The following is a 25,006-nucleotide window of genomic DNA, read 5'->3' as shown; positions in this document are numbered from 1 at the left end:
GGGTTTATGTCTTACAGAAAACTGTGTTGTGTCCTGTGGCATGGTGTATCTACAACTTGTGTGAGAGTCATGTGCTTCTTCTAGTTACTTTTGTCTGAAGGGGTTGTCTGCAGTCTTGCAAGCAAGCAGGATGACTTCAGTCTTACATTATGAGGCTTTATTCTTGGGCCATCCAAGAGCAGGAGAAAAGTCCAGTCTTCATTGGGATGTGGCAACAGTAAAGATCCACGGGAGAGGTCATTTCTTTCTGACATTACAGTGAGACCTCTATTACGATAGAAATAGGTACATTTGCCATAAAGCTGCTTTTTTCTTTCCTCTTCACCTTGCTTGACTGTAGCTGCTGCCTAAACCCTTGCACTGCTTAACAGATTTGAAAGATGCAGTACCCAAATCCTCCTGACTCCTAGTTTGCTTAGAGATCAGCTGAGTCCAAGAAGACTGAGAACTTTCAGATGATGCTGCCTGCAAAATACAAATTGCATGTAATTGATTGGCTTAATACGTTGCCAGCTCCATTTCATCAGCTATGTGGTGCATCTCAGTTTCTCAATCTCCTATAGAATGGCAGCAGTGAAACTGTGGGATAAAAATGTAGCATTCTAGATAACCACTCCATGATAACAATTAGGAAATTCTAACTCTCTAATGGTACCTAACAGCCTATCAGATACACTGAAAATATTTTAAAAGTTAACTCCATCTTTTCTGGCTCTTTTTTTGGTTTATGTAATAGGTGTAGCTTAGTTACTTTTTCTTTTTTTTTGTTGTTTTATTAAGTGAAAGGTGTTGCAGCTATGAATAGATTTAATACTTCATTTCAATAGCAACTAGAAGCCAGAGAGCTATTAGGGCTCTATTGCTATATGGCTGATGGCCGCCTTCTTGTTAAAAATAGGCAAAAGTGGTCAGTGTGGTCATCCAAAGCTTGTTCTTATCTAAGGAACTGCTGGTTTAACTCTATCTTATTCCCTTTCAGATATTATGCTGGGCTGAAATTCTAAGACACTCCTTGTAATCCATGGGAGAGGAAGAAGAAATAAAGGTTATTCCACTACTGCATGGAGAGAGTCCTAACTGCAGTTGTGCAGCACTGGTGATAAAAGGCAAAAAGAGCATCCTGTCAGGTAGGTGCACTTTTCTATATGCGGGAACACTCCAAAGGAGAGGTTGGTCTCTGATCATTTATTTAAGACAGAAGATACTTCCCATGAACTTCTGCTCTAGAGCCTTTTCATGTTTGTTGGCCCAGGGAAATTCAGATATAATGAGATAAACTCACACGAACTAGCAAATGGATGCAATCAGGGCTATAATATATATAGGAGGAGGGCGCTAGGAGAGGAGGAGGAGAACTTGCTGCTGGGAAAGGCTGGAAGAACCTTTCCACTGAACATGACTTAGAGCCCAGAGTGGAAGGGAACCCTTTTCTTCCCATTTTAGCAATTCCCAAGCATTTAGCAGTAGTGCATTCACTTTATGATAAAAATCAGGACATTTGAGGTGATACATTTGACAGGCTTGTTAAAACTCCATGAAAAATATTGGCCTCTAGCACAGCATATTGCCAGCTGAAAGAAACAATTCTATGAGGAAGATAGGAATTACAGCCCCTTGAAGGAGAATCTCAAGGGTTTGACAAATAACAGGTCTCAGTCAGGAGGGACCATGAAGAGACCAAAAAGAGGTTCTCTGATAGCTGCTGAACCAGGTGCTCTGGGAGGACGAAAGCTTGAAGGACATGCTGTACCTCTGATGCCTGCAGGGCCTGGCTAGAGGACACAGTCAGTCAGCATAGCTGATAGTAGAGTCCTGCTGAGATAAAAATATGGAGAAAGTCAGATACAAAGCATTTTAAAAATCTGCTGTGTAACAGACAGCATGGTTTAATGCCTGATGTTTAACCACAGATAGACTTTCAACTTAGATGGCTCTGACTGTTTCTTGTCATTTTTTGCGTGGTAGTTAGAAGTTTGCATTGGCACCCTGTAGATCATAGCTGGACTCCAGATAAACAAAATGCTTCTGTTTCCAAGCTTGCTAGATCCTTTAACTTCACAAATATTAGCATTTATCTTCTCCTCCTTCTCCTCCCTTCCAATTTGTGTTTGCATATATGTAACCAGCAAACATTCACCAAAAATGTACTACCTCAAGAAGTGATTTAGCTCAATAATTGTGCCATGAAGCATATATCTGAAAGTTCATCTCAGAAAAATGAACAGTTCTACTAAATTAACTCATATATACCATATGCAGTCAGTCCTCTTCAAAAGACTTGATGCACTTAAAATAAAATGTTATCCTGCTTTGAAATTTGGTATATCCTGTCATGTTTATAAAACTATCTGAGCAATGGTTTTGAGAAGTGTTTTAATATCTCCATTTAAAAATATGACATAATTTTGGAGGAAAAATAGTTCCATTTCCATATATTCCAATGAAAACAATTATGAATATCTAAAATTTTTCAAAAATTTTTAACTTATTTCAATTACAAGTATGTTCAATTTGTTATGTAAATGATGTATGATTTATGAGAGAAACTTAGCTGTAAAAATGCTGATCCGTTTTTCATAAGGTTGGCTTGTTTAGCGAGCTAATTTGAAACTGAAGACAAGCCTATGTTCAGAAATACATTAAGTTTCTACTAGGTAGTTGTAGTCTATCCATTCAGAATACACATGTTCAAGGTTGGCTTAAGGTTCCATGCGATTTACAAAACAAATAAAGTTTGACTATAAATGTTGTGATAGTTTTACAGTCCTATTCTGTAGGAACATTAACTTGCTCTTCCCTTGTATACATGCATCTGTACCCATATATTTAATTCATATATAAATATATATAAAATCAATTATGTATGTGTGAGTTTCTTACAAAGTATTTTTATTCAAATGGTATCAAAGACTTTTAAGAAAAAAATTAAGTATCATCATTTCTCAAGTTTACAGGCAGGGAACTGAAACTAGTCAGGGCTTTCTAGATTTACCACTTTATGAGGGTGGTTTTCTGAAAAGCTTTAGACAGTATCTGACAAGCCATATCTGTTAAACATTTGTGCCCAGGTTTCTCCAAACCTTTGTTAAAAATGCTCTGTTCCCCCTGGCAAACTCCTATCTGTGTAAGATCAGATCTATAAAGTGTTAGCTGGATTGGTGTTATTTTGATGAGGTTCAGCTGAAGGTTTTCTAACCCAAGTCAGGGATGAAAAGCTTACTTGTGTTTTTCAAGTGAAGATCTTTGTGTCAGTGCATAGCTGAGGAGATGCTACTGGTAACAATAAAACCATTAAAAATATAAATATTCTTACATTCTGGACTTACTGTTAATCTCATGAAAAATGAAAACCTCACATTGCATTTTCCATTGTGTTGAATAATACCTATGTTGTCCAACAATGTATAGACCAGAAGTATATATATTTATGCAAGTTTGTGTATATGTTTGTGTAAATACACACACATGCATGCATACTTTACATATGATCCATCCTTTCCTTTCTCTCTTTGCAGCAAATCATGATCCACATTTTCCGTCTCCTCTCTTTCCTAGCCTTCAGTTTAAAAGCAACCCTCCTGGCCGTGGCTTTTGCTTTTATAGCCCTACTAATAGTGCCAACTGCAGTTAAGCCATGTTTATTTGAAAAACTTAATTGAGACTAGCAAAAAATTCCTCATTACTTTTTTTTAAAATACTAAAAAGTGAAAGCAGGAATTGTTTCTATGCARTGAGTATGGTGTTGTTGGACCTGCAGCCAGTGTTGGTAAGATTAAAAATCTGCCTATTTATCTCACCCTAGACTTATGAGTTAGTTTATTCCTGTTTGTGAGCAGCCAGTAGCTTTCACAGGGATATGTATAAGTTATGGGACAGGATGCTAAACCTGATCTCAAAGCAGCACCCACAAGATAGGTGAAAGTGACTTRTTTTAAGCCTTATTTTAAATCACCTTTTCTCACCTATCTTGAAGTTGGTCCACATCTGATTTGAATCACTGTTTGCTAAGGAGGTAAAACAGTCTTCAGAAAAAATATTCTGCCAGCCAGTGATTTCTGGAATACCCATCCTTACCCTGATTCACAGTTCTGAAGACCAAAAGAGAGGTTAATTTAGAGAAAAAACCTTCAAGCTCTTGGCTGTGGCAAAGAAATTTCTAGCTTTTCCACTGTGGCAATTTTCTAGCTTCTCTGTGTTGCCTAACCAGCTGAAAAGCAGCATGGAATATTGTATATTAGAAGAGTACATTATGCTCTTGAGAAAGTTATCTTCTGGTTAATATCCAAAACAAAAAAACATTATAAAATGTAGTCATGAAATTGTGYACCAGAGTAATGTGCACAAATCTTCATAACAAACAGCAAATGGGGAAATTAGCCATAAAAATCCCATTTACCAATAGCAGAGTTTGTGCCTGTAAACTCTTGAGCACCACTTTGCAAATGACCACTATAGTAAAAAGGGAGTAATCAGATTTGATGGAAGCACTGATAATCATTTTTTCTAGTAAGCTTTGGTAAGGAATGTTTATACTCACATTCAGCGTTTAATTGGGGTGTTGTGTTATTGCTACAGTCTCACTTCTAGCAAAGAGTTATTGATTCTTGATTCTCTATATCCTCATTCAAAGAAGTGCTACAGGCAGAACAAAAGCATTTCAGTGAAGCAAGTCTGAGGACATTTCCAAAGCCTGATGGATCATCTTTAGTAATTAATTGTAACTGTAATCTTTTTGCTTAATTTCTTGTAAACTTCTCGCTGATTTACTGTCCTTTTTATGAACTTGAAGAGTGAAATATGTATGGTAGGCAGGTTGGATACAGGTAAATACAAAAAACAGGATATTTCTCTTGAATCGATGTTCTCTGTAGAAGTATTTAGTTTACTTAATTTTACTTATTCTAGTATCGAGGCTTTGTTAAYGTGGTTCTGAGGATAATCAGTTTTGGCAGAAGTTAGCCAAAAAATTAATTTTAGATGTTGAGTTATATTTATAGAAATTGTGTATTAGATTACGCSTAATTGACAGTGTCCTTTAGATTGACAAGTGAGATAGATAGGATCATCTTATTTTCAATAATCTGTTATGTTTAAGGTGTTTCCTTAGCGATTTGGATTGCAGTTTAAAAATAGAGGCCTATGCATGTGCTTCTGCTTGCTAGGGTACTGCAAACTTGATTTCTGAGGTTGTTGACAGCTTCTGAAAGATTTAGGAACTGTCAGCAGGAAACATTCCCATAGAATCTATACTGTGAACTTTTTCTGGAAAAACAGCATCAGTTAGCAGGTAATATATCTGCAATAAAATACAGTTATGCAATAATGACTCATTAATATGGTAAATCRTAACATGGTCTTTTCTGTTCAATTTGGAAAGGAACCTGTAGAAAGAATAAGTTCCTACTCAGCTGGTTGGTGAACTTAGTTATATATGTATATTACCAGGTTTTAAACTTTGAAATAGCTATTTGATTTGTATGTGAGGTAACATTTACTCATGACATTTTATTTCTGCATAAACAGATTTTCATTTGGCTTAGATTAGTACAATAGGATTTTTTTTTTTTTTTTTTTTTTTTTTCTTTCTTTTTTTTTTTTTTTTCCTTCTGGATATGCTAGGATATTGCTGGAGTACTTTGTTTGGTATATAACTGCTAATTTATCCTTTATGTCTTTATGATCTTGTCAGTACCTCATGTCTCCCTCAGTTTTTCTAATCTAAAATAATCCCAATGAAATCCTTTGATTGTCTGTTTGGACCTAATCCACTTCTAAAGCAAGAATGTAATGGGCTTTATGGCACTTACTTGGAAGTAATTTATCCAACAGAGTGAATATAGATACTTGTTTTAATAAGAATATGCTTTATGGTAAGTAAGGACAGCTATTTAATTAGCCAAAAGGAAAGTAGTTCATGATACAATCTGTTCCAATCATCTTGGACATTAAACAAAAAGTCAGACAAAGTTATTTATGTACATGCACTTTACTTGTAGTTGCTTTATGTAACCTCTTGGTAGAACTTTACAGCATTATCTGGATAAAAAAAAAAGGATGTGTGTTTCTTACAAAAATGTAAACAGGAGTTTCACTTATTGCTGTCAGTGCTTCAAGTGCATATATATTAAAACAGTTTACAGTGGTAGCAGTGCTCAGTTTATCCTGGATAATATGCTTTTTTTGACATTTGGTCGTTTACATCTTTCTGATGTGAAGGCTGATGTAGGATGCTATAAAAGTATTACGCTCTAATTTCTAATGTGGATTTTTTCTTTTGCCTTGAGCTGCCTGCTGCGTGGATAAATAAGACATATTTCTGAAGCATAAGGATTCCTGTGCTGTGCTGTAGATGCCATTAGGATTTTAGGAAGGATTAGAGCAGCATTCAAAAGCTAAATGGGAGGATGCTCCCATCAGTTCTTCTGATTGTACTGAGCACCGAGCATTTACATGATTCCTTATGTGTTATATTTTGCTTTTAGTAGGAAATGTAGTTATAAACATGTAAGCAGCAAAGCAAAGAAGGAAAAATGTGCAGACTTAAGAGTGTTCTGTTATTTATGAATGTGACAAACTTAATTATCAAAATCCACTAACTAGAATGCTTCATTTTCTTGCAAAATTGTCCTTGTTTGAAGGACCAATCTAATTGTATTAAAAAATTATGGATACCAGTGGTCTTTGGATCAGGCCTCAAGAAAGGACAGATGTGTATTTTTCTAGCATAAATGAAACAATGTTAGAGCTGTTGCAAACACTGGGCCCTGTTGAAAGTTGGCTCTGAATGAGATCAAGGTGCTTACATTGACATTATCAGTAACTATTATTTGCATTTTCTACTGGTAATTTCTCTTGCTTTGACCACTGTTTTGTCTGTTGAAARTCCTTCAAGGTCCTTTTACTCAAACAGATCACCAAGCTGTCCTGAATAAGTGTGATTTCACCTRCAGTTTGTCAGCTCAAAGGAGCCTATCTCGCATTTTGTATAGTAAAGTCTTCACAGTGTTAAACAGCCCCAGAATTTTTTCTCTTCATTATGGTAACATACACAGACATGGAACACACATTCAAGAAGAATTTCTGTGGCAGTAGGAGTGGAGACCCATGGCTAAGTTTACTTAGTGTAAAGAAAAATATCAAAATTAAGAGCAAGCTTTTCTTACAGCTCCAGTTTCCAGTCTCATCTACAATAAGTTGGAAGAGTTTTTGATATAAGACAGCGGGTAGCGTGGGCTGATGCTTTCCCTCCTCCTCACAAATATGTATCACCAGCTGGTTTATGTGACCCTGCTTGTTCCCATGAAGTCAATAGCAAAACTGAGATATTAAGCAAATATGGCCTATGTACAAACACAAGTTATGACACAGCCTGGGAGCTACTTCAAGCCAGCAGACTCATGGCTTCCTCCTTGTCACTGCAGGAAGTCAGAAATGAGCAACTATTGGAAGTTGTATGGGTGAGGATCTTGAACAAATCATTTTTATTCAGCCACATGATGCAAATAAACGCATCATGTAAAGAGAAGAGATGTTTTATTTTGGTCACATTATCATGTATTTCCATATTTAAATCAACTAAGCAACCCAGTTCTGGGAACTAGCCAATAGGTTATTCACCAGTATCAGCAAGCTTTGTTGCTGTATCCAGTCCTAGCATAAAACCAAATGTTAATAGACAACCCAACTTCTATTCAAAATTACATGTTAAAATGAGAGCAAAAAATTAAAATGGCTGCTGCCCTAAAACCCAGAGGAAAACCTGTCTCAGCTTCCCAGATCTGATTGTCTAAGGCCCTGTTTGTGGAAGGTGCTAATTGCCTTCTAAGGGATGTCAAATGCTCTTGAATCCCATTGAATTCAATGAACTCAACTGATGAATTTCAGTGAATTCCCAATGAATTCAGTCTGCTCAGCACTACAGACTCAAGGGCTCTCAGCAGTATTCAGGATTATGTCCTACATGGACAAACAAGACAATGTTAGTACAGTGCCCTGGATGACAACCAGGGAGGTTAATAAATCAAGAACATCCATTAGAAACTGTGTAGCTGCACTGCTCATTTATGCCCTCATTCTTTGGAGACAGATACATCTTTAACTGTGTGCTGTGAGTTGTCCCATCGACTTAGGGAACTATTCCATGGCTACAACTGATCATGCACCTAAGTCCTTGCAGGGCTAACGCCCAAGAGGGTTAATCCTGGCAGATTTAAAAGCAGGGGTAGAACAACTGACAAGCTGCCTGCCCTGCTCCCATCAGCAGAACAGCTGAGCTTCCTCAGGAGCTGCTCCTCCACCATTGCTGTTAACAGCTTGGAGCCCATTTTGTGGACTCTGATGGCTGCTGCAGAGGCAGTTCAGCTGAGTGTGCAGGGGGCAGAGCCCATAGGCATACATGTGATAACCTCTTCAGTCATGCCACAGTAGAAGCACCCTCCCTTTGCAGAGCTCCAAGATGGAACTACATTTCAAGGATGGATTTGAACACTCATCCTCAAAAAAACCTAGAGAAACAGAAAAGAGGCCTTTGCACCTCTCTGGAGCTTTGGGGACTTAAACCACTTTCCCTGTACTGGCAAATTTAGTTTTTCAGCCTTCCTTTGAAGTTGATCGTTACATTATATTGGCAGCGCTTATCTATCACTGTCATGCAGCCACTTCTACAGTGAAATGCAGTAGCCATTCCAAAGTGGCATTGTAACACTTTTAAGAAATGACAGTAGGGCTTTAATAACCATAGCTCATCAAATCCTTAGATTTAGATCTCGCAGGAAAGCCCTTCAGATCTCCTAACACCTGGATCYAATACTGAATCAGAAGGAAGAACATTATCTATGGCATCACTAGGCTGTTCCTGCAGTGGTAAGCTTGCTTGGAGGTCTCCCTTCCAAATACTAACCAGCCCAGCCTGTCTTAGCTTTTAAGATCATAGCACAAGGTAGTATGGCTGCAGGCCATAACTCTAATGAAAACCTGGTACAGTGGGTAGATTGTTCCTGGATCTCATTATAGGCAATTGTTCCACTACTTCTGCTGGTTTTAATTCCTAAACCTAATATTTACCTCAGAGCATTCAAAGTTATTTTGAATTTTATCTTGACAAATCACTAAGGGGTCTATTCTTCTTTCAATGCGTGCATTTAACTCTCATTAATGTTCRTATGAGTTACGCACACAGCTCAGCTCCAGCAGGTTTTTCCAGCAGGGCCTGAGTCTCAGCCCTTATATGGTGTTTCAWAGTTTCTTATGCTTCTGAACAAACATAAAATTCTTCTGCTCGAATGGAGCAGAACACTGCTTCCTCCCACCCTCTGCTGTGACCTTCTGGTCTGCTACACAGATCAGGCCTGCGCTGCAACRTTAAGGAGTCTGCCCCTTTTCTTTCTCCACTTCCAGCTGTGGTTATGTGTACATTCTGAGAATCCTAAAGGCCTGATTTAGCAAAGAGCTCATTCAGGCTTTGCATTACAGAAGCCTTGTGCAAGCTTTTACTGTAGATAAACTGTGGGTGTATTTTGTGCTGAACCGGGCTCTAAATTAAGCCTAACATTCAGTTAACTGAAAAGGAAAAACAAGCTTGGGCATGTTGCACACCGTTTTGGCCTTCTGTGAGCTCTTTGCTAGGTTTTCAGTTATACTTCCTGAAGGTGCTTTTGATTTTTTCTTCTAAGCCTTGGCAAAGTGAGACCAAGCCCATGATATCTAGAAATTAACCCTAAAAGAATTAATTTTTAAACACAAGGACCCGAAGGTTTAAAAGGTTGAGTGACCCAGTGTTGTTCATACTGTATTAGCTACTGTAGCAGGAGTCGCAGAGACTTAGCATAAAAGTTTCGGAAAATTACAATTTCCTGGGGCTTCTGCACCAACACTTTGATACAGTGCAGCTTACTTTATCAAGCACTGACTGAAGCAATCTCAAAGAAAATGCTGGAAACAGAAGGGCCTATTTTGAAACTTAAAAATGCCTCTGCAGGGCAAGGTGCATTCTCCCCTGCCTGGTGAAAGGAAAATAAATCTCTCCCTAATAGAGAAGAGCTGTAGAAAACAGAAGTTAAAATACCAATGTCTGCCTTACAGACATCTCTAAATACTGTCATGAATAGCCAAGTCCCTTCTCACAGTGCACGTAGAGCTGGCCAGGAAACCAAATTTCCACTCAACCGTAGATTTTAGTGTTTTCTTTGAGGTTGGAGGAAGGAAGAGGGGAGAATTACCCCCATTTTTGACAAAAGCCAAACCCACAGGAAACATAGTATATCCAAAATGAACTGTGCTGCTTGGGACACTGGGCTGACTAATGGGGGCTGACATGATTTTGACCAGTTTGACTGCTACCAGTTGTAGAGAAAAATCAAACTGGAAGGAATTCTGTGAATGTCAGGGCTTGCAGAGGCCACCAGACATTGTATGGTCTCTTCTAGAAGCAGGGACCCAGTTGCAGAGTTTGCAGAGTAGTATAGGAGCCAAGCAGCTGGCACAGACATCAGAACAGAGAATCAGAAAGATCTAGGATTCAGCGCTGTGACAGATGTCATCCTGCAGACATCCACAAGCTACAGCCCCTGAAAGACAATTTCAGGCATGTGGCAAAAGTCCTTGATCCTAAAAGCTCTGGTTTGACAGAGGTTTGCAAGGACAAATGCATTATCCTGGAAAGATAAGAATCCAGTTCTGGGAACTCCAGTACAAGGACTTGTAGGAGTCTGGGAAACTGGACTTCCCAATAGCTCAGCAGACAGTTTGGCAGGAGCCCAGACATGCCAAGACCTGCCTGACGGACAGGGTTTCATCAGATGTTASTTGAAATAGAGAAATAGGAAAAATATGTACATTTTGATGAACAAGCATTTTCAACAAGTAAGTTTTACTGGAAGATTCCCAATTAGCTCTAATTTACAGCAGTTTGAGATGGTTCAGATGTTGCTGGTTTAGACCAGCTATTCTTTAAAAAATGTAGGCAAACAGCAATTACCAAGTACAAAAATATGATGTGGGAGAAGTTATCTGTTTGGAGGCATTAACAGAAAGCTAATTCCTAAATAAATGCTATGTATGTTCTCTGTAGCAGGCCAAGAGTTGTAGGAACTCACMTCCTCTCCACCTTCTAGATGGAGCTGCCTGGTTAGTCAGTCAGTAGAGATTAAAAAAAAATGCTGCAATCTTAGAGGAAAAAGAGCTGTTTGATATTGTCATTTCTACTTCATTTTAGAGGACAGAAACAGCTTCGTGATCTGTTACATGTTCTCAGCCAGGACTGCTTCTGTTGCAGCCTTAGGAACTAAACGTGCTATATAGCCCAGGTATCTTTCTCTTGGGGCAATAAGAGTGCCATGTGGACATGTTCTACTACATTTCTAACCCATCTTCTCATTTTCTTCAGTTCTGGGACAGAAATGGCTGTGATGGAGCTTGCCACTCATTTGTGCCCTGGCAGCTTTTCTAGGGCTTCTTTTAGGGTCTATTTGTTAATATTTCAGCCTCTTCTCCGTTTCTTGACCCCTTTCCAGGTTTTTCTCTCCAGGTGCTTTTTTTTATGCTAACCCTTTGCTCTAGTTCCCCAAGGGCTTCCCCATTTCCTCTGTGTCTCACCAAATTATGCAGTGATGCAGATGGTCATCATGTTCCTACTGGTTCCAGTTACAACCTCTTTCTTAACGCCAGACTAACTTTCACTGTTATATGGGAAAAGTATTATTGGTAAATGTTTCTGACGTTATATCACAGACTTCCATCTTTTTTCCAAGTCCCGCTATCTAGTGTTAAACTAATGCACTAATCCAAAACATCTTGCCTTGCAGATAAGACAGTCCAATATAAAAGTATAAATAAATATAAAAAGTATAGAAAGAGCTAACAACTGTATCTTCATAGTAGTATTCAATCAGAATTGCTTTGATGCTCCCTAATGATACAGTGTGTTTTACCCTAGGGGGAGTAATGGCCAGGCCTGTGAATTGGTGGCACCAGTGATTTCTACCGTTGTTGCAATATCTTTGTTTTAAAATAGTTAGTGAATTCATCAGAGGCAGTAGATTCCGCTTCCATTGCAATGGTTAACAAGCTACCATCCAAAACGTAGCTGCATGCCTTTCCACCCCCTCAGAGACTGCCTTAATCATCTGTGCAGTTATAGCCTGTAAGAAAGACAGATTGTTTGCTGAAATGTGAAGGAATTTTACCATTCTGTGATATTGAAATTAACATATTATCATGATTGGATTGCCGGCCTTTATTACATTGAAGTCTTTACCTTTGACCATGGTTCTTAAAAAAGCAAGTCTGTGAAAGTACTTCTGGCTAAACAATATACAAACAAAATATATTTAAGGGTGATATGGTGGAGACAAGCTTCATTGAGAGCTGTAGGTATTAATATAACTAATTGAAGCTGAACTTACTTCAGTACCCTGTATTTACTGAAACAACTTGACCAAAGCAATGATTATAGTCTCTTAAACCTGAACTTCAGAAGGAAAACAGTTGTTCATTGTGTATCTCCTTTAGTATCAAATGAGTGTTAGGTTGCTGGATGTGTAGTGTTTCATTCTGACACTCTGAAATAGTATCTAGCTCTTGTGTTTACAGTGAACGGAGGACTTCTCCATTATTAGGAGAGAGTGGTGAAAAGAAGCTCTGATATGATTATGTTGTATTTCAAAACTCCCCAAACCTCGTGGAACTCGTGATTCACATGTATAATTGGCAACATGGCCGAATCAAGATTCAGCAAGGCCTATGGTGGAGTGCCTGGTCCCGTCACACCCCAGGCTGGGTGGTAGAGGGCCAGTGGAGTCTTTCGACTCACTAGATGAAGACACTTTCTGTACCCAGTGTTGCAAAGGCAATAATGTGCCTAGTTCCATGTCTAATCTGACTCCAGATGATCAGGTATCCCTCTAAAGATGAGTTGATCATAGGTACAACCACTGGATTTGAAATAAGACACCACACCTCTTGTTTCAAGACCCCTGTCCTCAAGCCTGGACGGAGGAGATTTTGCTTAAATCCTCTAGAATACAATGGCAGTGGTTGTAGTTAAGAGGCTACCACCTGGGCTGTCTTCATCTCTCCTGCATATGCACTTATTGTTAGCTTCCTATGTTTGAGGGGGTTTTTGGATTGTTTGCTACTCATTGTTTTATTAGTGATCTGTAGATACATGTCCTAAAGATCCGTAGACGTAGTTCTTTTGCTGGAATCAGAATAGGAGATGTGAAAAGGTGGTATGCTGAAATATATTCCTTCTGTGTCAATGTGCACCTTCTTGAGTTAGCACCAAACAGCCCCAGTGGCAACAGAAAGAAATTTCTTGTCTGATGTTTTCTGTTTCTCACCACGAAAGAGAAAGGAAGGTAGCATGATCTGTATCTTCTGCAATCACAGCCTTTTCTAAACACTTTGGTATGTTATTGTAACTTGCCTTTTTCTCTCTTAAAAGTCTCTTCTGTACTACATTATAAATACCAATAAAATGTTAGTAGAAAAAAAACACATAAAATACATGTTATTTGTCCTAGAAGTCTGTGAGATACAGTGAGTGTAGGAGGCTGGAATTTTTTACAAGGGGGAGTATTATTTTCAGTTTTTAATTTCACATTGACCAATATTTTTACTTTGGGTAAAATAAAAACATACATTTTCCTGAGCCTTTACCAAGATAAATTTTCTGAACATTAGGCATTCCAGGATATACAGCCAACTCCTCCTGAGAGGCCAACGGATAGATCCATTTGCTTTGGGATATGGTTTCCTCCCTCCCTCATCTGTCAGCTCTTGCCTGTGGCAGCAAAGTAAAGTACTACGGACAAAGCAGATCAAAACTTTAAAAGGGATTGGTTCACACAACCTTCTCATCTCCCCTGTTCTGTGATGGCTCAGGTCGAGAATCCTCGCCAAGAGGGAAAAATTACTTTTCCTCTTGATATGCTGGAGAAAAGGGCAGCAAAACAAGTGTTTGGGGTGCAACTGTTGCACACGTGGTGGGATGGCAAAGGCAACAAGGCAGTGGTAAGCTAAGGAACAGCAGAGGAGAAGGTCAACCAAGCAGCCTGGTTGCCTCTTTCCATTCCTGGCAATGAGTCGCTCTAACCATGTTAAATGRAGTCATCTGCTCCTGCTCCTCCAAGCCATGCTATTAATACATCTCATAAGCAGCCAGTCACTGTTCATTATTGCCAGTGTTCTCAGATGCTTTCTGTATTTTGCCAGAAGTACCTGAGCCGTTCACAGAGCACTGGGGATGCCTGGTAGGCTGATTGCCTTGTGAAGATGGTGGCTGGTGTGCCTTCTGAGTCCCAATGCAATCTTTGAACAGGGCATTTCTGAGGGGATGTACTTTTCAAAAAACTTCAATTTGTACCTCAACCTATGTATTTAAAAGTTATGAGTGAATGTCTTTATAATATGTTAATTTGTAGCAGCTGTTGACACCATAGAGAAAAAATGTACCCTCCCCCCCCTTGGAATTTTGAGCAGTTGCTCAGCCCTGTAGTTCTCACGCTTAAAACTACAAACAAGAAAAATCATTATACCCAGACAGACTTTTTATTGCCATTAATATATGGTTATACCAAGTGCATAGATAGAACCTTTCACCCAAGGACATCTCAGTGCTTTAAAAGAATGCATCACAGTGAGTTGGTAAGCATTCCCACTCCAAGATACATGAGTAGGTGCCTGTGTCCCTCTCATAGAAGATTTAGTGTGGCTGAAAGTTTGTTTAGCAAAATTGTTTAAAAATTAGTTTACATCAGTCTGAATAAAGACTAAAGCAGGAGCTGAGCCATCAGACTTTCATTGTAACAGAGACATATATAACTAATCTTTAAACCTTCCACAGATAAACTTTTACTGGCAGTGTGATGTTCTTGAAGGACTCTTACAATTTGCAGGTTTTTTCATTGATAGTGATACACCAATTTTTCCTTCTTAGATGACCCTCTCTAATCTTTATTTAAACTTTTACTTCAAAGCTAGGTTTTGCTAGGTTTTTGGTCTAAGTACCAGCATCTCCAATATATGGAAGAATGGGCTGTTTCTCACTGCCAAAACTGTGCAAAGAAGGAGGATCTGAATTATAGTTCATTAGCAAAATAATCACTTTCCTCATTGTGAACATTATGAATATATCATTATTTAGTGAGAGCAGATAGCTAAGTTTCACCAGTATTAGATGGTTACTGACTCTGCTGTGTTGAACTTCCTTCAGTTGGCAAATTGAAAAAAATACGTTCAAAATACAGTAGTGGAGCTGTCTGCACTATGAAAAGGTCCTTCGATCAGTCTCTGACAGTGACCAATGGCAGACCCTTGAGATAACAAGTGCCTACATTTGTCCTACATTAGGAAGTTTTGAGATGACTTCTCTCCTCTCTAGTATTCAATGTCTTGATGATGCATAATATTCTGAGGCTTGTTTAAATTTGGAAAGAGGGAACTTACTATTCCTTCAACAGTATATTCAAAAATTAGTTCCAATATATGGCTATTTTTTTCTCTCTGTAAAAGTTGTGTGCATATTCTTTGTCTCAATTACTTCTGGTGGCAATAAATGATATGAATTTTTTTGAATTCCTCAGCTTTTAACTTGATTGAGCATTTTTTATTCTTGATCTTGAGACAGAAAAAACATGATTTGCCGCCTTTGTGTCATTTATTAATGTGCTGCCATCATGTYCCCCTCTTATTCATCTCCTATCTAGGGTGAATAATCTTGGTCTTTTCAGACCATCATGGAGGTCTAATTATTCACTATCTTGTTCCCTACCTAACACTTTTCTTTTTCCTAGCAGTTGCAGATTTTGCTGGGCATTTTATTGGACTATTTACCTCCTGCTCTTGACTTCAAAGATGCATATTTTTTCTTCTGAGGTACTTTATATTTGTTAACAATGAATTTCTTGTCTGTTCATATAGCTTCTATCCCTAAAGATCATCATGGTCCTCCTTTTCCGTAAAGTAAATACCTTTGTCTCCCCTGCAGACGTTGCCATCTCACTGCTGCTGTACCTTTCAAAGCATTAATAGACAGTGAAATAATCAAGATGTGGCACAKAACATGAGGCATTTCATTGTTAACCTTTCACTATACAGAAAATTGACTGCAATCCTATGCTTACCTTCTTTTTGCTATACAGCTTTTAACCCCAACAATATTTGTCCTCCTGCTTCATGACAACTTAGTAGCATCTCATGAAAATCTTGTCACAGGCCCTTTCTAACCTGAGTCACTTGCATCAAGCAGCTCCCCTTACGCACCGTGAGACTGACACGCACACGAAGCGTCATTGGAGATTAGTGAGACATACTTTCTTTTCGCATGGATCGCTTTCCCTGTTACTTGAATCAGTTTGTCAAAGTCAGGTATTTAGGCCTATCATGCATGGTACAAGATTCTTGTTCCCAGAGCGTTCTGAGATCTCTTTCTTGTCCTGGAAGTACAACCTTCACTTACTCCCATTCCTTTGGAACAGTAGCTGTTCTTAATAAGAGTTTGCCTTTTGCCAGCAGCCTAGCCAATTTATACGTAAAGCCTTCTGAACTCCGGGTGTAATGTCATCACCTGTGCCTGATGACTCATTGTTTTTATAATTATCAGTTTGCTCAAGAACCTCTTCTCCTGACACCTCAATTTCCCAAACTATATCATCTTTATTACCAGAGAGGAAAAAGCTTGGATTCCTGCTTCTCACCTATAAATCTCTGTAAAGACCTGGGAATATTAAACTTTGCAGCATGCCCTGAAGGTCATGATATTTTGTAACGAAACCAAATTTTCAAATATGGAAATCCTCTACGAATTGCATTACTTTTTCCCTAAAGCTCTGTAATTGGTCGATTTGGTCAGCATAGTGAAAGTAGAGCAGTATGTCCAGTATTTTTCCTATTCTCTTCTCAATCATCCAGTTTATATGGTGAATTAAAGGGTAACAAGGCCCCAAAAAATTTATGGATAGGACCCAGATTTGCTCTCCCTTGTCATTCAAAAGAAAATGAAAGTTTTTTTTTTTTTTTTGAAAAATTACAGAGCTCCCACATAAAATGTTATATCAAAAAACAGAGAGTTAACCTTTCTCCTATGGCAACTCCATTTGCAACCCATGTGCCTCTGAAATTCTACATTTTCTGTTTAACATGCTTCTTGTATGTGTGTCAAATATTTATTTAAGCATTTTGCCACCCATAAAATTCTCTGCAGGAATTTTAAAACATAAAGGTTCTAAACTAGTGAACATGCTTCGAAAAGTGCCAAGCTTACAGTCCAGAGAGGGCAGTACCTGGCACCATTAAGGATAACCAGAAGAATTCTGTGATGGGGACTCTAATAAATGTAATCGTGTACTGTAATAGAGAACACACAAAAAGGGACAAAATTATTCATAAAGAGAAATGCAAAAGGTTGTCATGCTGAGTGGTAACATGCAGTTATGTGGAGCACTAACAAGGTTATCACTAGAAATTGAGTGCTGGGGTGTTCACAGATGTTTTCTAACTAGCAGAAAGAGTAAACTGTTTTTATCTTGGAGGAAAGGCAAGCCTGGAGTTGGAGGTRTGTTAAATCTTCCTACTGATTTTTAATAATTCAGAGCCAAATGGCAATAATGGCTCATGTAGGTCAGTGTAATGAACAAAGCAACTTCACTTGGAGATGTTTGATGGAAGGTTTTCAGGCTAAAGGCTTTACTGCTGCTGTGGCCTGGATTCTTTTTGATAAAATATTATCATATACTTGCTCTTGCTTTATAAATAAACAATGAAATGTGTGTGTGCCTGTGTGTGCATGCACATGTGTGTTAATGCAATATAGCGAACAAACTGAAATACTCAGAGAAAGGGCTTACTGTGGGAGTGAGGAGTTCTTACTAAGCGACTACTGTAACATTAGAAAACCAGAGACTGAAACTCTGCCTACATTCCAGAAGTATAAAGATTTCTAGGAAGTACAATAATTTGCGGAGTTGGCTTAGTGTTGTTCCAGGAGCTCACTGAGTTAAAACATCATTTACCCACAACATCAATATGATCTGAGTTTTATACTATCATTTAAACATTTAAACAGCAACAGATTTACAGCATAGGCTCAAGATATGGCTGTAACTAATACTGTAACAAAATCAATAGACAAATGTTTTAGCAAAGGGCAGTTGCTGCTGTTTTCACTGATACACGTATGTGTGCATAACACAGTCACACCAATGTGTTTTAAATTCAGTTCATAGGAAGGAGTTTTAAGCTTAGGGATTTAAAGCATTCARACTTACTCAGACCAAAATCATATCAAGACATGGCTAGGAGTATCAGTGGCCATGTCTAGCGCCAATAAAAATCTATGGAAGTATTTTTCTACTGAAATTGGCCTTTAGGGATTTTCCTTTAAGATTACATTTTAATTGAAGAACTGAGCCAGTTCTGCATGTGGTGAAAGTAAGAAGCCTACTAACATTAGAATTCCTTGCAGAGTTCCACAGATTTTGCCAGGTTAGTGAAGAAATTTCTATTGGTCTGTGGAATGATGAAACACTCTTTCCTGTTTCATCAGTGCTTCTCATCTTCAGAAGTTGATAGTAAACTATTAGCTGGTTGTGGTGCTCAGCTCGGATGGCAGCTATTTGCTTTCAGATGTCAAGAATTTCCGTAAATCATAATAAGCATTTTGCCACCTCCTGCTAATATTCTGGATTTAAAAATACACATACAGAAACAGGAAGAAAGGTGGAAGCTGGAAGGATGATGCAGTCCCTGTGGCTAGCAGCAGAAAAAAGTCTGTGCAAATATTAAGCATAAATATTATAAGTTGGAGTATTTACCTCCAGAAGTTACAACGTGCTGAATACCTTTGATCCACACACCTCAGTCATTAAAGGTTGCTAAATAATTTTTTAGTCATATATATATATGTGCCTTTTACCCATATTTATGTGCGTAGAGTACCAACCTAGAAATAAAGACTTATATTGATTCTTACTTTTAAATTAGCATAAGCTCTAGTACTCCAAGGCCTGTTTCTTAAGAGACATGTTGTCTTTTCCCCAAATTAGCTGTCCGGGAATGTATAGAGTCAGGAAGAGGCGGAATCATTAACTAAACTTAAGATTTAAAATGCTCTTCTCTTACCTTAATAAAGAATAACAAAGAACATGTTTTTTAATGAAATAGGAGGCAAATTAATTTGATTTGCTGCTCACTGGAGAGCATGAGTGCATACAAGTCCATATCAGGAAGGTGATTTAAGTTAATGTATTTTACTCTACTTCTAGGACTAGCCAAATGCACRCACGTGATCTGTTTCTGTTGCTCAGCTGACTAGTGGTAACTTGATAAGCCATAGGAGCGCAATCGTTTTTAATCGTGAGCCTGTATACTACGACGTTAGTCTGAGCCCTCTTCCGAACGTCAGCGGCCATGTGTTTGTTCACCTGGTGAAGCTCTCGCTGCTGCAGCACAACCRGGTTAACTAGTAAGGAATGCCAAAAAACAAAAGCACGTGTTGCAGGAGGAAACRCTCCCGCAATACTGTGTCATTGCTAGTGTGAGGAAATGTCACGTGCAGCTTCAGACTATTTATACTGCCTAAAATCAATTCTGAAAGATGTAAGCACTGGCCACAGTGGGGCCCCAGCAAGGATTTGAAATAAACCTCCCAAGAGGAGGATGTAATTATTTTCTCTTAATATCTAAAATACCAGGTTTGAAGGGAGAGGGGAAAGGCATTCATTCAGCACAAGTGCCTCAGTGTGTTTGTGGAATGGAATCGCAGGGCCCGGGGGCCAGCCCTGTGCTGCTTCGCCTGCCTGCTCTCCCACCAACTTCGCGGGGATTAAAGCGGATGTAAAGCAGGGCAGAATTTAGCCATGGGACTGTAAATCCACTTTGGCTTAGAAACCACACGTGGGCACGTGCACACGTCCCTGCGCAGGGGGAGGTTGCTGAGGTATGCTCGTGGGCTGGGGTCCCTGCGACAGGAATGCCAGCAATCTTTTTGATCTTGCTCACGTCGCGGAAGTTATAGCTAGCCTTGACAGTGGCATTTTTGTCTTCAGAATGTATTGCTATTTTAAAAACTCGCCAAATGCACTTAGTTTAAGAAAGCTTGAACTGCCCTGGTACTTTTCATTGCATTTGTGAGCTTCCACCTGTCAACTGGCTTGATCGTGTTGAAAAGCGACACATTCACATACCAGCTTCTTCCGCGCGCRCAGGGAGCTGAGCAGGATTAACCCATAAACCCTTTGCACTGCTGAAAGATAACTGTGTCTTTTTCTTCATAAAAGTACACTCACAGAGCCTGCTTTTGATGAGACATTCTCCTTTCCAGTTAGAGGGACAGATGCAAAGCCAAACCCTTGGCATCAGGTGTGATCTGGAGATCTGCGAGGGCCCAAAGTAGAAGTTCAGAGTGAGACCTCCTCTGTTTTAAGAGGTGTAATAGCTCGTTCCACCCTGCTTATCCCATAGTGATTACTACTTGATCTTGCAAAGTAGTGAAAATCTCCTGAAAATTGCTGATCTTCAGTTGCTTTCAGCCGTCATTAGGAGTGGAGAATTTGCATCCCCCTAGCTCTCAAGATCAGCAAGTGCATGGTCTGGCCCTGTGCGTGATGTTAGAGCCATGTACAAAATTRTAGTCAGGATCTGAGTTCAGATTTCAAACACATCCAGGTGACTGGAATTCACAGACCGTGTTTTACTCGGGGCCCACCTCTGATTTTAACACAGATATGGTAGGAGCAAAATAAAACAACCCAGGTCTGTCCAAGAAAGGAGATTTAAAAGCAAAGATCTGAGGTCTACAGGACAGATGGCTCCTATCTGTGGGCCATATTGTGTCATTGATTATTTTTAGACTGATCTCTTAACTGATTTCAGTTGTGACTTAGACTTAAAAACTGATGATACAGTGTGGCCCTACGTGATGAAGAGTAACTGCTCGGGTTTGCATGTCGCTCCAATTGTGTAAATCCCGAGTCCCTCTGCCCCACTGGAGTCTGGCAGCTGGAGGTGGGAAGAGCTGGGGGCACRCGAGCACCCAACTGCGGGCAAGGGAGGTGCGAACTCGGCGCGTGTCAGCTGCTCCAGAGTGATGGCCCATCTGGCGCTTCYCCCTCAGCTAATCAGGTAATTCAAGGTAGCTTACCCCGCTACAAAAGAAAGATAAGCAACCTTGCAGGAAGCACGGGGTGAAACCGGCACGCAGGCGGTTACCGGAGAGCAGCTGATGCACTGTGAGTTCGCACCCTGCTCTTCGCGGTGGTGCCTGYGTGCAGGCCAGCTCGCTGCGCCTGCCCTGCTGCGGGGCAGGCTGCCACCCTCACGTCACCCCCGGGGCTGCTGCTCGGGAAGAAGCTGCAGCTTGTTAAACTCTTTCAAGAGAAAAGGAGAAAGAATGGGCTAAAGAAAGGGTTCCTTTGGAGACATTTTCTTTATGTTTTGAAGTAAGGCCAGCCTGAGACTTCTTACTAATATTAGTAGCTAGTAGTACTTAAATATAATCCAGTTGCTGCCTTTAAGATCCCAGCTTCCGCCTGCTAGAATTTGTTACAGCTGTCAATAAGCAAATCACAGTAATATTTACAGTGGCACCTACTGACACCTCTGTGGTTAATGTCTGTTACTTATATTATAAATCCACATTTACTAGGAGTTGTTACTTGGACAGAGAACCTGTAATCTAAGATGAATTTACCTATATAATTGCAAGACACTGATATTTTTAATCCAGTTATGTTTACATTTACAAAATGCCAAAAAGGAATGTTTAAGAAGAGTTTAAAATCTAAGAAAGCATTTTATTATACTTATTTGATCATTTAAAAATGCTATTGTTTGCAAGAACTCCACTCAGACCAACAGTGATACAAGTAAACACCTCAAATGCTGAGATATAATAACTACAAAATGCTCCTAAATATATTTTCTTTCCAGAAGCTTGCAGATTTTGACAATTGCATTGAAATATTGCTTGGGAACATACTGTGCTACTGGAGGTACTGAAACCCACAAAACAGAGAACTGACTTCTGCCTTCAAATAGAACCAACCCTGCAACTCTATTAACTACAATCTGATTAATGCTATAATTTGGCCCAGAAAATTTAGGGCAAAGGCTGAAGCTATTGGTTAACATATAACTGCACTGAGCTATTGCATGAGTCTCAAACCTCTTTTTTGTCTTACAAATCGTTGGCCCTGAAATGYCTATTAGAGGCATAAACTGGTAATTTATAGATGAAGGGCCAAATTCACCAGTTCTGGGTCTGGAAGATATGAATATCACTTTTTTGTTTCAGCATGGCTCATTGCGCCTTAAGGGGATTGACTCTGCCTTCCTTTGGTGTTTGCTGTTGATGGAAGGAGATTAATTTAATTTGTGGTTGGGATTTCATATGAGCCTTGCTGTTAGCAGCTGCTGAATCAGTGCATTCCTCCATCGCTGTGGCCACTCGCTCCTTGGCTGTCTAGCACACATTTTGGTCAGCTGTGGTAGTCTTTCATTCCTCTGCTGCCACCATTTAACAGGACAATGGGCCTTGGTATATGCTCATAGAAGCTGGCATAAATTTGGTCTGAATTTGTTCTGGAATTTTAGCTTAGAGTTAATTTTATGTAGGTGGCTTTTAATCAGACAAATGCAGTCACCAGTACCCTCTGGTCAGCATTGCTGACTGACTGMCTGCCAGTCTGCTTCTTATAATCAAAACATCATAATACTGCTTTAACATATATATTTGTTTGGATTAATAATAAAGCATCAATCGTTGATCAGGAAAAAAAAGTTTTCTCCAGGAACCAAAACTGTGTTTGATTGGAGCATATTGGAATATTTATGGAAAAATTCCTTTGACCAGAAAAATTATAATAAACTACATGCTGCATAAAACCTTAAAAATGGACCTGCTTTATGTTGCTTCCAAAAAGCAGTTCATAATCCAACAGTATCTGGTCAATGTTGATGGATAAACGGGCACTGTACGTAAGACACAGGGGAGCCTTGAGGCAGGAAATGATATTCATTTACAGGTACTGGTGCTTCATTAGGAAATCATAGCTGTGAACCACGATTTTACTGGTTCTTGTAATGTAAAAATCTGATTACTTTGATTCTGTTCATTGGYGAACTTTTCAACTAGAGGCTTTAGCAATAAATTTGGACAAAACAGAGACTGTACAATTTCAAAGCCTCTCCAAGAAAAAAATGCAGCACTGCTAGTGTTTTATATTAAAATTTATACCATCCATCATTCTGATAGATTTTCTCTATGATTTGTCCATCATATCAAGAGAACAAAATGCTATCTTGTCTCCTTGATACTGCACTTTTTAGAAAAAGCAATCCCTTTTCTAGTTTTGTCCTTTGAAGTAGTTCGTACCATGAGAGGTCCAGCATCAAGAGTAATTAGACTAAACCATGCAGAAATCCCAGTGAAAGTCATCAGGTAAAGACAGCATTAACCGCTTAAAAACTGAAAAACAAATCAAAATGTTTTAGAGGACAAGGAGGGTGAATGAGTCCTTTTTACAAAGACAAAGCAAATAGGATCATTTTTTGCATATCATGTACTCTGATATTCTTAATTAGCAAAAAAAAATAGTATATTGGGATTCATTTTCTGGTACCCATGGACACCAATCCTTAGAGGGACTAAATGTAATAAGATTACTGTAATAATTGCAATGCTGCTGGGATATTACAGAGCAGCAAGTTATATGCAGTTTCAATGTATGCACATAGACATAGTTATGCGGATTTTTTTCTCCAAATTGGAAAGAGACTTTATACTAGAATATGGTCCCTACTTTTCTGCAGGGACATACTTTTTGGTGCTATGTGTAATCCTTTAATTGACTTCAGAAGCCAGATTTGAAGATTAATTTGTTGAGGTTCCTCTGCGTATGTTGTTTGTAGCATATTTTCTCAACTTGTGGTCTTTCAAAGAACCAACAAAGAGCAAAGGCCCCGCTGCTGCTCCGTAACGGGAGACACTTAGTCRTGAGGAGCTGGCTGGGCCTTGTTTCCAGTTGCTTAACAGCATTATAAACAAGAAGTAATATAAACATCCAGATTAATTTGGTACCTTAAAAACTGCTCTAGTTCTGTTTGGATGAAAAGGAAGATGTCCATGGAAGTATTTTTYTCTAGCTAAACTTAAGTATACCTCTTAAGAGCTCTGGACTGACCTATGAAAGTTGCCATCACTTTGAATTACTATGTGGGCATAGCTTAACTCACAAAAATTAGGTGCTTTCAATTGCATGTGAGTAACTCTTCTCAGGGCAACCCATACAGAGAAACTCAATCCACACTGCAAACTTGAACGTTTGCTTACATCTTACAGAGGATGCAGGGATGCAGATATTATGATCTTCATATTAGGAGGATATATATGCTAAGGGTAATATAAATACCTTTTACAGTCTCTCTCCATCACGTTCTTTTTACCCCCAGTATGTTGGTATCCATTATCCTGGATGAGAACAATAATTATGCTTTAATGAAATTTTCAATGTAATGTGCCAGCCAGACTGGGACTATTTATCAGAGCATACAGTTATATTTTAGGGGGGCTTGTTCTTGCAAATAATTCAGAACAATGTCTTTTCTATAATTCTATATGCATGTTTCATTTGTTTTTTAAATAGAAGGAAAATAAAAAAAGAAAGAGCTATAAGAATGATTAGACTTCTTGTAAAAGGTTTCTTCGTGCTGCTGCTGACCTTCTCAGTCTGTTCTGCTTTGCTTTGGTATGTTTAACTGCCCCAGGAGGTCATTATCAGACAGTGGTGACTGTTTTGTCAGGTCTTATTGTTTAATTAGATCACAGTTTATGTCAAAATTCTAAAATTCTTTTGGCACATGCCAAAATTTTCACAGTTTTTAGTTTTTAAGTTGAAATATTTCTCAAACAATAAGCAGCAGCTACAAGGGAGTAGACAAATTTATTTAATATTTACGGTCTGCACTTAAAAATTTGTGCCTTGGGTTAAATTCATTGAAATGTGACATCTTA

The 25,006-nt window shown here is 38.9% G+C and overlaps 1 long non-coding RNA gene across 1 annotated transcript in view; it reads left to right on the top strand.

Annotated features, from left to right (window-relative positions):
• The first annotated feature begins 983 nt into the window (after positions 1-983).
• The window catches only part of LOC146596763 (uncharacterized), a 234,630-nt gene continuing 210,607 nt past the window's right edge, over positions 984-25,006 (top strand). The window contains exon 1 of the long non-coding RNA XR_014895678.1: positions 984-1,127. This is a non-coding gene — a long non-coding RNA (uncharacterized LOC146596763). The remainder of the gene's footprint in view (positions 1,128-25,006) is intronic.

Source organism: Rhea americana, unplaced genomic scaffold (genome assembly GCF_003343005.1).
Source record: "Rhea americana isolate MKP2758 unplaced genomic scaffold, rheAme1 scaffold_2, whole genome shotgun sequence".
NCBI lineage: Eukaryota > Metazoa > Chordata > Aves > Rheiformes > Rheidae > Rhea > Rhea americana.
The sequence above is the reverse complement of the archived record's forward strand: the minus strand, read 5'-3'. Positions and strand labels throughout refer to the sequence as shown.